The sequence below is a fragment of the Lepisma saccharinum genome, chromosome 7 (assembly GCF_977018435.1).
Source record: "Lepisma saccharinum chromosome 7, izLepSacc3.1, whole genome shotgun sequence".
NCBI lineage: Eukaryota > Metazoa > Arthropoda > Insecta > Zygentoma > Lepismatidae > Lepisma > Lepisma saccharinum.
Window position 1 is genome coordinate 97694306 of NC_139235.1, and position 13482 is coordinate 97707787.

Sequence of the window (13482 nt, forward strand, 5' to 3'; positions counted from 1 at the left end):
ACAAGACATCATCGGTAGTACGGGCAAATTATTCTAATCGTGGTCGTTAGTGACAACGCTAATTATTAAAAGACATTCGAAGTTGATTCAAGATTTGGTTGGTTGGTTGATTTGGCGTTTGAAGTCCACTTTATGCACAGTAAGACTAATCTGGACTGGACTTATAGTTTAAAGTGCCTCCATTGGGTATCGAACCCAGGACCAAAGGTGATCGGAGAAAAACCAGACACTACATGTCAGTTGTTGTGGATTCATCGCGGTTTCTTACTATTCAGGGACTTGAATTTCGAGATGATGAGTCTGAGCAAACCTTAACAAAGGGAATTTCTTCGATACTCTTGAAGTTAATGAGGGGATATTATTTGGAAATGTATTGAACGTGAACCTTAAAATGCAAATTACACTTAAAATTCGATTAAAAACATATCGCGGGCAGGTAAAAGAATGCTTATTAGGATTTGCCACTCTTCAATCATTAGATGCAGGTTCGCTCTTTCTCGTACATATCAAAATCGAAGAACTTCTTCCCACGAACTCCATAGGTGCCTGTGTATTGCCAGGGTCAGAATATTTCTTGAATTATGAGATAACTGTAACCTTTGTCTGATTTTTTTATCCTGTGATAACATTTCCCTGAAAGGTGAAACACAAATTTTGCCCAAAACTCTTCAGCGTTACGAAGATGGTTGTCCTTAAAATCTTTGAAAAGGCTTGCTCGAAACAGGATGCTGGATGCAAACTGCCTCATTTGGCTGTTCTTGCCATTGAAAAGAAATGTCAAGTCCTGAACGTACCAAAGGTGCGCAATGTGTTCTCCAAAGCACATAGAGCAGAATTCTCCTACAGGAGAATTGCACTTCACTAAGTGCCTCACATTGTTTCTAATACTTAAGAAGATTCATTTCTTACAACGTCTCGTTTATTTTGCAAGAAAATTAAACTCTTAGAAGCATTATTTTCATCATTTATATTATTATCTTATAACTTAAATATTTATATCAGTAGTTTCATCTCAAGAAAGACGATGAATTATAAAATTATGAATGTCTTTCAATACTGAAATAGGCCACTAGAGACAACGCAACTTACCAATAAAAAAGAATTAATGCCTTTATTAAAATGAATCATGTGGAGATAAACTCTAAATCAAGAAGTAAATTTAGGCAATAAACATCCACTCTAAATAAAAGACACACACAAAACACCATACATGAATATAATAATAATTATAATAACAATAATTATTATTATAATTATTATTATATAAGTATAATATATATATGTGTGTAGTGTTTTCGGGCGTTTTAATGTGACTGCCCCCTTACAATATTTTGTTGCCAGCCTCCCCCCCCCCAGTCAAATTTCCCTGGCGCCGTCACTGGTTGGAAGTAAATTTATTAGGACGAGGAAAGTAACATTAGCTGTTCACAATGTTGCACCAAAGTACGTGATATGTGCTACTGTTTGTATAAATTATAGGAAATTTAAGCAAAAAATTATAATTGTTGAGACTTGAGAGTTGTTTCCTTCATTTGATCTTAGGAAGAGGTTTTCTGAGACAGAGTGGGATTATTTTACACATACATGGGAAAGGGTGGTTGTTTAAAGATAGGGATGTATTTTGCACATTTTTTAAAAGTTCAGATAAAACGAGAATTTAGCCTTACTGTTATGAAAAGAAATAACGCAGTACAGGGAAATTTTTCGCACCTGGTGGGATGCAACACAAGAGTATTGCAGGAAGTCTATGAACGAGGATGAAGAAAGATATGTGAAATTTGACTTACCTGCGGGTGAATTAATTTATTCTAATATTCTTAAGGTTGATTTTTTTTAAGTCCACTTTGATTCGCAAATAGGCTAAATCGCGAACCGACCTACAGTTTAAAGTGTGATCCGATCCACTTTGTGCCTCCATTGAGTATCGACGCGAGGACCCTTCATTACAAGACCCCGACGTTATTACTACGCCATCGGGGAGGCACCCAATTTACACAAATATGTTGATTCCAATAACACGTTATATGCATAATCTGATAATGATGCACTTTGGGTGCATCTAAACATATTTTTTTCAACTATAGCATGTCTAAAAGAATCATTGAAGTTGGGATTTTTATAACTTCAGGAGGCACGGCTCTGTAAACGTGCGATATAAACTTAATTCAAGTTTGTCTTCCATACGTGGTGGTTTTGTCACGTTTCTTCGCTTCGTAAAACATACACTTTTGCAGGAAAGGCTTCTTGCATCCTCCTGGGGCCTTGCTCTAGCTAAACAAAAAATATATTTGTTTAGCATAATCGAAGTCCTGCCGAACTTACTAGAAAACAAGGATTCTATTGGGATCATACTGCTTTGAATGGCAGTATCAACGAAGTTTTATGTACGCTACTACTTATAATAATGAGCATAAAATATTAATCAGGAACTTTATTTTTTGTCAACTGGATGTAACATCTTTTTTTGTTATTCAGCAAATATTCAATTCAACACCTTTTTGACATTAATTTTCTTGCCAGGACAGCTGTTTTTATGAAGGTTTTGACGATCTTAACTACACGTAAGCTACATATTAGCTAATATTCGTGCTGTTATATTACTATTCTTCTACCATCTTTGTAACATGTCATGCAATAACAATAATAGAATTGATTAATTTACATATTTAAGTGAATAGACCTATGAATTATATTAATGCATTAATTTAAACATTTGCTTAATTGATGTCGTTAATGTTATTATTATCATTTTTCTGAAACACTTGGCTCAGACACCCTCCCCCGACTTATATTTCTAGATGCGTGCCTGCTGAAGGATAAATTAGATCAAGCGGTGGTGGTACCGGACTTACAGGCTAAAGGGAAAACAAACAAGTATGTGCGTCATAAGTGGCCGTGGTGGCTCAGTCGGTAACGCGTCTGACTACCATGCTAAAGGTCCCGGGTTCGATCCCCGGCCGGTTCAAATCCGGGAACTTTTCTAACGGTGGAAGCGGCCCCGGCGCCTACCCAGCGTCGAATAATATGGGTACCTGGGGGAAACCCTGGGGGGTAAAGGCGGTCAGGGGCGTGATGCTGATCACATCATCCCCACTCACGACCGGATCAAGAAAGTGTGGGGCGTTACCCCCACACCCCCTATACGCCTTCATGGCGTGGTGCTATGCACAGGGGAACACTTTATGTGCGTCATAAGCTGGGCATAAGAAACAGCACAATATCACAAAGAAACACTTTTTGAAACTTATGTCATAGAAGGTGTTTAACAATATTAAGAACAATAAATGCTTTCTATTTGTAATTTACTAAATATTGAAATTTTATATAGTCTTTTGTGTTCGTACTACACATTTAAAAACTTTTTTGTTGCTCCCCAGCGCCAAGCTTAGAATTTAAAGAAAAAATGTACATTTTCATAGTGCGTGGAAGTTCGACATTCAGAAAGAAAGAAGGTCTATTGGAAAACATTTCAAGACTTCCAAAAGGTATAGCAGTAATGAAAAAGAGCACTCACTTATACCGTGTTTGTTACAACCTGTCCGGCTTCCCGCGGTAGCTGATCGCTGGCTTTTCTAGCATAAACCAAGCGGTGTTGCTGCTGAAGATTGCCTGAACTCCGTGCTGGGCAAAGCCAAAGCCAGGTAGCAAATTAAAATATGCAACGTGGCAACAACGTCTACGTAAGCTCCTCTCTTCTGGCTTCTATTCGATCCTCGCTGCCCAGCAGACGACTTTTTTCTCATTTCTCATTGGCACCAAAACTGTCGAGCGATCGCTAGCGTGGGAAACGGGACAGGTTCTAACAAACTTGGTATAAATGTACGACGGATAGACAGTTGTATGAAGCGAGAAAAACCACAAAGTAGATTTCATAAGATACCTAGCAATCAGTGACCAACAAACTGCATTTTTAATATTAATGTCCTCATGATTAACGAACCTTATTTATTCTCATCACGCGATGGGTAAAATATTTGGAGCTTTATCCCACTTTCCGGAAAAATATTTTGTGTTTCTGCTACTTTTGACTTTTGTTGGCATGATATCCCGGATCACTTTTACGAGATGAGACGAGACAGAACCCTTCGAGACAGGACACGAGACGGGACAAACGAATATTTTCGAGACGAGACACGAGATGAGACAGCATTTCCACGAGACGGGACGGGACAGACCAAAGTCTCGTCTCGTCTCGTGGGCAACACTAACAGTATCATAGAAGGCCCACTCTGAAAGGAGATGAATTGGATGATTTGGTGTTTTAAGTCAACTTTATGCATAGTAAGGCTAATCGGGACTGGACCTACAGTTTAAAGTGAGATCCGAACCGAGTCATAAAATAACGTGAACCGTATGGTGTAGGGTGGTCGTTTGCTTATGGAATGGAAGGTCATTGGTTGAAACCTACTTCTTTGCAAAATCTTTTTCGGGAAGTAAACTGCTTTGGACGAGAATGCTTATCTACGTTTCTTGGATATTTCCGTTGATATTTATGCGATGTATGTCCAGCATTTCCGGATGCAGAAAGTTGACATGTAAGTTCTTAATATGTGTTAATTTATAACAGCTGAATGAAAGGAAAAGTATTTCCTAAAATCCTGCCAATCACTGAAAGATTAAAAACATTAGTAGAAGCATTACTTGAGGCATGCACGAGGCGACGATTATGGAGTGTGGAGGGGCAGATGACCCAACACTATGCTAAACATTATCTACCAAGGGAAAGAAACTGTCCTTGCCCTCCCCCCTCCCACCACCTTGCCCCATCAGTTTTGAAACCCAATCGCCGCCACCGAGCATGCATCGCATAAATATTTACAGTAATTTAGTAACTAACTCTCTCGCCTTCTTAAACCCGAAGGTTCATGGCTGCAGCAACACAGGCCTTCCATCTTTCCCTATCTTGAGCAAGATCTATATACTCTTTTTCATCCCTACCGATTTCCCTTAGGTCCATCTCAACGTTGTCCCTCCATCTTCGTCTTGGCCTTCCTACAGGTCTCTTACCATCAGGTTTCCCAACAAGAATCCTGTAAACTCCTCTTTCCTCTCCCATTCGTGCCACATGGCCTGCCCACCTAAGTCTTCTTGATTTAATTATTCTAATAATATCTGGACATGAATACAAATTATGTAGTTCTAAATTATGTAACCTTCTCCACTCACCTGTCTCCTCATCCCTTTTAGGTCCAAAGATTTTCCTAAGGATCTTATTTTCAAATACTCTCAATTTATGTTCCTCTTTCAATGTAAGGGACCAAGTTTCACATCCATATAATATTACAGGCAAAATTACTGTTTTGTATATTTTAACTTTTAGTTTCTTAGATATTAAACGAGAAGACAAAAGTTTATGAAGAGAGAAGTAACATGCATTTCCTGAATTAAGCCTACTTTTTATTTCCTCTTTAATATCATTTTCATTTGTTAATATTACTCCTAAGTATTTGAATTTGGAAACTGGTTCAAACGAGTTGTTATCAATAATTAGATTTTGATTATTACCTAACACTTGGTTTCGGCCTGTAAGCATATATTTAGTTTTCTCTTCGTTAACTTCCAAACCTATCTCTTTAGCAGTTTTGAAAAATATTTTAGCATTATTCTTAATTGTATTCACATCATCCCCCAGTAAGTCTACATCATCTGCATATGCTAACAACCGAGTCACACCATTTAATTTTAGTCCTTCTTTAGTTTCTTTTACCTTCCTAACAGCATATTCTAAGGCAAAATTAAAGAGCAATGGAGATAATGCATCTCCTTGTTTTAACCCACCATGAATTGTAAATTTGTCAGACATATTAATACCCACACGAATTTTACTTTCTGTTTCACTGGTGCATATTTTTATCATACTAACAAGCTTCTTAGGTATTCCAAACTCTACTAATATATTATATAATTTATCTCTTTTGACCGAATCATATGCTTTTTTGAAATCAATGAATAGCTGATGGACATTTTGATTATATTCCCACTTTTTTTCAAGTGTCTGTCTGATGTGAAAAATTTGATCTGTAGTTGATCTGTTACGTTTAAATCCACATTGATAATCACCTATAATTTCGTTAGCATATGGGGTTAGTCTTGTTAAAAGAATGTTAGATAATATTTTATATGTTGTTGAGAGTAGAGAAATTCCACGGTAATTATTGCAGTTCATTTTATCACCTTTTTTAAACACAGGAACAATTATGGATTCTTTCCACTGTTGAGGGATTTCTTCTTTATTCCATATTAAACAAATTAATTTATGAATTTGACATATTAATGAATTTCCACCATATTTAATTAACTCAGCTGGTATTAAATCAATGCCAGGTGCTTTGTTATTCTTTAGCCTTTTAATAGCATCTTTAACTTCCGTCAAGTTAGGTTCTGGAACTAAAGGTTCTGCTGTGTGTACTTCATTCACTTCTGATTTATCTCCTACATGGACATTTAAAAGGTCATTAAAGTAGTTCTTCCATCTATTTAGAATATCCCTTGGGTCAGCTAGAAAATCACCGTCTTTATCTTTTATCAAGTTTACTTTAGGTTGCCACCCCTTTCTAAACTCATTTACACCTTTATATAAATCTCTGATATTTTTATTTTTGCTGTTTGTTTCAATTTCATTAATTTTGCTTTTCAAGTAATCTCTTTTTTTACTTCTAAACGTGCGGTTAACTTCTCGCTTTATTCTATTATAATTGTTTAGATTTGTATCATCAGAGTTATTTAACCACCAAAGTCTAGCCTGATTTCTTATTTCTATTAGATTATGACATTCATTATCAAACCACGGCTTACTTTTTCTCGGTTTATGGTATCCTATACTTTCTTTAGCTGCTGATTCTATTGCATTACGTATGTGCTCCCAATTCTTATTTACGTCTGTTTCATTTATATTTTCATCATCATTTAAATCCTGCAAAACATCAAATCTATTTGACAGTTTAATTTGGTAATCTTTCTTAATTCTTTCATCAGTAAACTTTCCTGTATCAAATTTTAGAACTTTTACATTTTGTTGCTTATGATTTATCATTGAGAGTCTTTCTCTTAATTTAGCAATTACTAAATAATGGTCACTGGCACAGTCAGCACCTCTATGTGTACGAACGTCAATTATACTAGTATGCCTTCTCTTATCAATGAGAATATGATCTATCTGATTATGAGTTTTACCATCTGGAGAAGACCAGGTATATTTATGGATATCTTTATGTTTAAAAGTGGTACTTTTCACAATTAAATTCTTTGAGGTTGCAAAAGTAATCAATCTTATACCATTATCATTACTTAATTCATGAAGACTTTCTTTACCAATCGTGGGTTTAAATGTCTCTTCTTTGCCAATCTGTGCATTACAGTCACCTAACAGAATTTTCATATCATACTGAGAAAATTTATCAAAGACCTGTTCTAACTCTGTATAAAAATCATCTTTAGTATTATCATCTTTATCTTCCGTTGGTGCATGTATGTTTATTAAATGATTGATTGATTTAGTTTATTTTACTTCGCGTTTTGTGCCTCTTGGCTAATTTGCGAAGATGGGGATGAGTGATGAAATGATGAAATTGATGAATGGACATTCACAAACAACCAAGCCCGACCGGGATTCGAAACCCGGGACCCTTGGCATCGCAGCGCGATGTGCTAACCTCTCTGCCACAGGGTCGGGCATATGTTTATTAATATATATATATATATATATATATATAAAAATCAAATAAGGTAAAAGGAAACACTCACCGGACAGTAGGAAAATTCAAAATTTTCGCTAATTTATAGCATCATCGGTGTGAGAAGAAACAAGACGGAACCGGAACCCCAACTTCCGGTTCCGTCTTCTGTTTCTTCTCACACCGATGATGCTATAAATTAGCGAAAATTTTGAATTTTTCTACTGTCCGGTGAGTGTTTCCTTTTACCTTATTTGATTTTTACTTAGCCCTTTTGGCCCTCCTTGCTTTTATCCATATATATATATATATATATATATATATATATATATATATATATATATATATATATATATATATATATATTATATTACGTTATTAGAACACTTCGTACTCGGTAAATAAAGAGGATAAAATAATAAGGAAAGGGTGGGATTTGAACCTACGATGTTTCGATCTTGACGAAAACAGTAAAAAACGAAAGTGCTGTCATCTAACCAACTACTCCAGGAGACTGCTAACAGGAAGCTGAGTAAAACACGTTAATCTCAGTTGAAGCAACATTGTGCCCGAATTTCGAACCATTTTTCGCCAAGAACCAAGGAAAAGACGCACTTTGCAGAATCGTTTGGTGTTGTGCAAGGTATCTTTACTAAACATTTTGCATAAAATCATCATAAATTTGCCTTCTTGCATTCAAATGTGACCGCAATTCCTTCCAGGTGGTTGAGAACCTGTTCAGTGTTTCACAATGCACATACATTTTCCTATTTTGAAATTCAGAACGAAGAATCTTGAAATATTTTCAACATTCGTATTTCTACTTAACATTTTTTTTGTCTACTCATATATTTTATTACTGTTTTAGAGTATCTTTACCTTATGGAATGTGAAAGAATGAAAAAAAATCACGAGCGTTTTTTTTCAGGAAGAAGAAATGTTGCAAAGTTGGTTACTCTTAGTTGGCTCTGAAGCGCTATGCTGCCAAATTTACGAATTCCGGACTTTGAAATTTTTCAGGGCGGTCAAATAAGATGTTGCGAAGTGTACTAACACAATTTAAATTGGCTTCCATCATGTAGGTTGCAACACTTATAGGATGTTTATATATGTGTATACACCATACACATGAAATACCCAAGTTTTTTATGTTCATCTTAAATAAATATGGAGAAACTAGTACTCACTTTTATCCGCGAAGCTGTTTTTACTTTTTCGAATTAATATCAGTGGCCACTGCCATCATCCTTGTTGGAACTAGTTTCTCCGTATTTATATACTACCGTGTCTCTCTTTTCCCAATTATGAATTCACCTTCTTATTGTGAAGATGAGATACATGATGCTTCTCTGTTTGTGAGACTGATGGCATTTGTTTCCTTTTTAGGTTATGGTTTCTTCATGTGAGAAGTTAGAATGAACAGTTTTCTGAGGATATAAATTTAGGTAGAGTATTAGGTTATTTATATGCATATTTATGTATGTAAAAATGTAATTCAGACTTAAAGTGGTAAAACAGGCTACTCCCTGGAAATTCTGCATGAATCATTGGCTCCGGGAATTATGAGTGATTTTTTCTCCATAGATGTGGTGATCCATTGAATACCCTGAGGCTAGTTTCTCACAGTTTAGCTTTTATTTTTATCGAGGAAGGAAAAGAAAGCAGAGTTCTCTCAATCCATTTACTTCGTTAGTGTCCTTTGCAGAACAATCTATCTGAGAGGCGGAAGATTATTGTAAGATAAGATATCTTGGAGTTGATTAGGTAAATTTAAGTTCGAAATTCTTGTAGAATCATGAATTTTTCATAGATGTGTGGCTTGTGTTTGAAGATTCGAGTCTGTGAATGTGAAGTGGTAAATAAAAACTCAAATTTTAAATATATATACCGTTTAATGGATTTGAATTATATTTTTTGGATACATTGGAATCACAGAGACCCTATACATTGTTAATACGTGGGTGACACTAAAAGTTTTTAGATGCGGCAACACGGATTGCAGCAATACATTGTCTCTAGGATATGTTGAAGTTAGTAGTCTGTGAAGTGTTATAATGCTGGAGAATTTATAGTTGTTAATTGTTGTGTGCCAGGAATTAGTCAATTATTGTCGTGTGTGTACAGTAAAATGGATTTAACACGGGAGCACTTCAGAGCAATGATTTTTTACGATTTTCGAGCAGGTTTAACGCAGCAGCAATGTTATGAAAGGCTCCGAAATGCATTTCAGGAGGAAGCCCCATGCCGTGCGACTGTGTTTAATTGGTTTTTAGGATTTCGACGTGGACGTCAGAAACTCAGTGATGAATTACGTGATGGTCGTCCTATGACAGCAACTTCTCAAGAAAACATCGACAGAGTGCGTCACATGATAGAGGAGGATAACCGGGTGACATATGCAGTTATTAGTGCAACACTGGGTATTGGTATGAGTCAGGTTCAAAGGATCCTGTATTACCACCTTCGTGTCAGGAAGCTGTGTGCCAGATGGATCCCACACCATCTTACTCAGGAGCAAAAGCAGGCACGGGTCACATGGTGCATGAAAATGCTGGACAAATTTAACCAAGGACAATCAAATGCAGTGTATGACATCGTAACAGGTGACGAAACTTGGGTGTACTGTTATGAACCCGAGAGCAAACGATAGTCAACGCAGTGGATCTTCCCGGATGAAGACCCACCAACAAAAGTCAGGAAGGGACGAAGTGTTGGCAAACAAATGGTTGCCACTTTCTTCAGTCGGACAGGCCATATTGCAACAGTGCCGCTACAGGGACGTCAGACCGTTAATGCTGAATGGTACACTATGGTTTGTTTACCGGAGATCGTACGGAAAGTTCATGAAAAACGCCCACGAAGTCGCATTATTGTGCAGCAAGACAATGCGGCAGCCATACAGCAGTACGAACAATTGAATTCTTCAAAGCCTCCAACATCGAAGAAATGACTCATCCTCCTTACAGTCCCGACCTCGCCCCTTGTGATTTCTTCCTGTTCCCTAAAATCAAGGATACATTACGAGGTTCTCCATTTCCTACTCCCGAGGAGGCAGTCACCGCCTTCGTTCAGTGCATTCAAGAGGTGCCTGCAGATGTGTGGTCCCAGTGCTTTTTCACACTTGGTTTGAGCGGATGAACAAGTGTATCAACTGTCATGGAGAATACTTTGAAAAATTATAGCATTCATACTTTTGGTCTCCAGTGTTTTACTTGCGCGTGTCTAAAAACTTTTAGTGTGACCTATCGTATATTTGTGTGTATCTGTGTGTGGGTGGTGAGAGGCAGTAATATGTAAGGTTGAAATAGAGAAAACATCTGCTTGTACCCTTGAATTTTTTAAAGTTTGAATTTTATCGTGTCCTAAGCCCCGCGACAGGTTAAGTTTGCAGCAGGTTTTATGTATTAGTCTGCTCGAGAATGGCCCTCAGCATCTCCCGTGCCACTCTTGCCTCAACCACCAAGCTGTTCATATCCCAGACAGCTTAACTACATTCTGTGTTCACATTTTGTTCGATATATGCGAAAAGTTGCTGCAAATTTAACCTGTCACGGGGCTTAGTGTAGTCACCCTGTAAAATTATTGCCAACGTGATTTTACTGTTAATTCATAAAGATATTAATTTTTGTGTTTCACAGGTAACACTTCGTTTTTTTAAAAAAAATAGTATATTCCATTACTTTATGTATGCACCTTGTCTGGTTTATACTTTTAGTAAAAGAAATGTATAATTTGTGGGTTCTGGTGTCCTCACCATTAATCTTCTGAACCAATTACAGTGCTGACCTCAGATTTAAATATTGGAAAAGGAATTCAATTTATTGCCTCGCTTTCTTCCGTCAACTTGTAATGCAATCACAATAATTTTGTCCAGCTTTCAGCTCTTGTGTTGAATGTTTATTTTTATTTGCAAATTATGTCCTCTTCATTGCATATCGACAAGTATATTTATTCTGCATTGTACTCATATGCAGACAAAACTAAGCTAAAAGCAAAGAGGTATATTGAATCTTTTAGCTTTTCCAGTGTAATATTTGTCTTTATAAACATTTCCACAGTTCTATATGCTTAAGAACATACTTCCATCTTTAGTAGGGTGACCATACGTCAAGTTTTGACAAGGACTGCCCCGTTTCAGAGGCGTGTCCTGGTTGTCCCGTCGATATTATTAAAAACCGCTATTTGTCCCATTTTATAAAAGTCTAGAAGTTAGTTTGAAAACCAAATCCAAATTTGAGATACATTTTATGTAAATAAAAAAATGTTGATGGGAGTTTTTAAATAGTATCATGGCTACACCATGGCAAACCAGCTCTTCTGTTTCAAGCACTTCAAAACAGTCAAATTGTTCCTTTGTTGTGGAGAATGTTCAAGCATTGAATTGAATTGAATTGTTGTTTTAAGTCCACTTTATGCACAGAAAGTCCTCCTCCGTAGTCGAGCGGGTTAAGGCGTTCACTCGTCTTGAGATCGTTCGCTGCGGGACGGCGTAGGTTCGAATCCGGCTCTGGTCGGAATTTATTCGGCCTGCGTATAGGGCCGGTGGCAACCCACCATCGTGAGGAAATTGGGGAGCTCCGAGTGAGTGAGCGTAATCCGGTCGAGGCGACCTACTATAACGGCTGGGGATACGTCGGGCTGACCCCCCGACTATTCCAATACTGGTTGAAGATCTCCACGCTTAGAGGTGACGAGAGAAAGTGTGGGAGGGAGACCGGCAGTCGGTAGGTATGCCCAGGCCCTTCATGGGCTGTTGCGCAAAGGATTATTATTATTATTATGCACAGAAAGGCTAATCGGGACTGGACCTACAGTTTAAAGTGGAAGCCGAACCACTATGTGCCTCCACCGGGTATTGAAACCGGGACCCTTTGATTACAAGGCGATGACGCTACCACTGCGCCATCGGGAAAATGTTCAAGCAGACAGTCGTACTGTTTTGTGTGTGTTCCAATATTTGTAGAGCAATGAATAGGCATGGCGTACACGTAATTACAATACAAACCTGCAAAAAGAATTTAAATTCCTGAATCTTGACACAAACTGAAAGTACAGACCTCATGTTGTGTGTCAGATATGTGGGAATTTTATGAATTGTTGGTGAATAATAAAATTGTTCTCAAGAAGAAGAAGATTGATTCTTCTGATGAATGCTTCTGGCACTCCTTAACTTCGGCATCGGGCTAACATCAAAAGTTGATCAGAAGGGACCAGAAACACTGTAAATCACACCGAAATTATAATAATACCTTTGCACAAAGGGACATCATATTTCATCTATTTTTTGTGATGTATCATTTATGTGATCCATACTTCTATAACAGTAATTTTATAATTACCCTTATAGATATATCTGAAAGGGGGAGGGGGGCTAAACTTACTTTCTTGGAATGTTCCATTTTTGGGACAAAATATTATGGTCACCCTAATCTTCGGTTATTTCATTGTTGAAAACAAGGTCAATATATGAATTTTCAGATTACTAGAATCAAGGCTATTTTGCATGAATTCCAATGCTCTTTCAGGAAATGTGCAGGTCATTGTACCATCCGTTTATAATACGTGTAATAATGTCACTAGGACTCACCATCATTGAGCCTCCCCCATGGCACAGTGGTAGCATCATTACCTTGTAATCAAGGGGTCCCAGGTTCGATACCCGGTGGAGGCACATGGTTTGGATCCCACTTCAAACTGTAGGTCCAGTCCCAATTAGCCTTACTGTGCATAAAGTGGACTTAAAACAGCAACTCAAACAAAGGACTCATCATTGCACTTATACTGCCGCATTAATCCATCTAACTGAAGA

The 13482-nt window shown here is 37.4% G+C and overlaps 1 protein-coding gene across 2 annotated transcripts in view; it reads left to right on the top strand.

Annotated features, from left to right (window-relative positions):
- Positions 1-13482, top strand: part of RabX5 (RAS oncogene family member RabX5) — an 84510-nt gene that overhangs the window by 38773 nt on the left and 32255 nt on the right. For both annotated transcript variants that reach the window (XM_083125711.1, XM_083125710.1), the window contains exon 2: positions 9060-9118. The gene's annotated coding sequence lies outside the window, so the exon portion shown is untranslated. The remainder of the gene's footprint in view (positions 1-9059; positions 9119-13482) is intronic.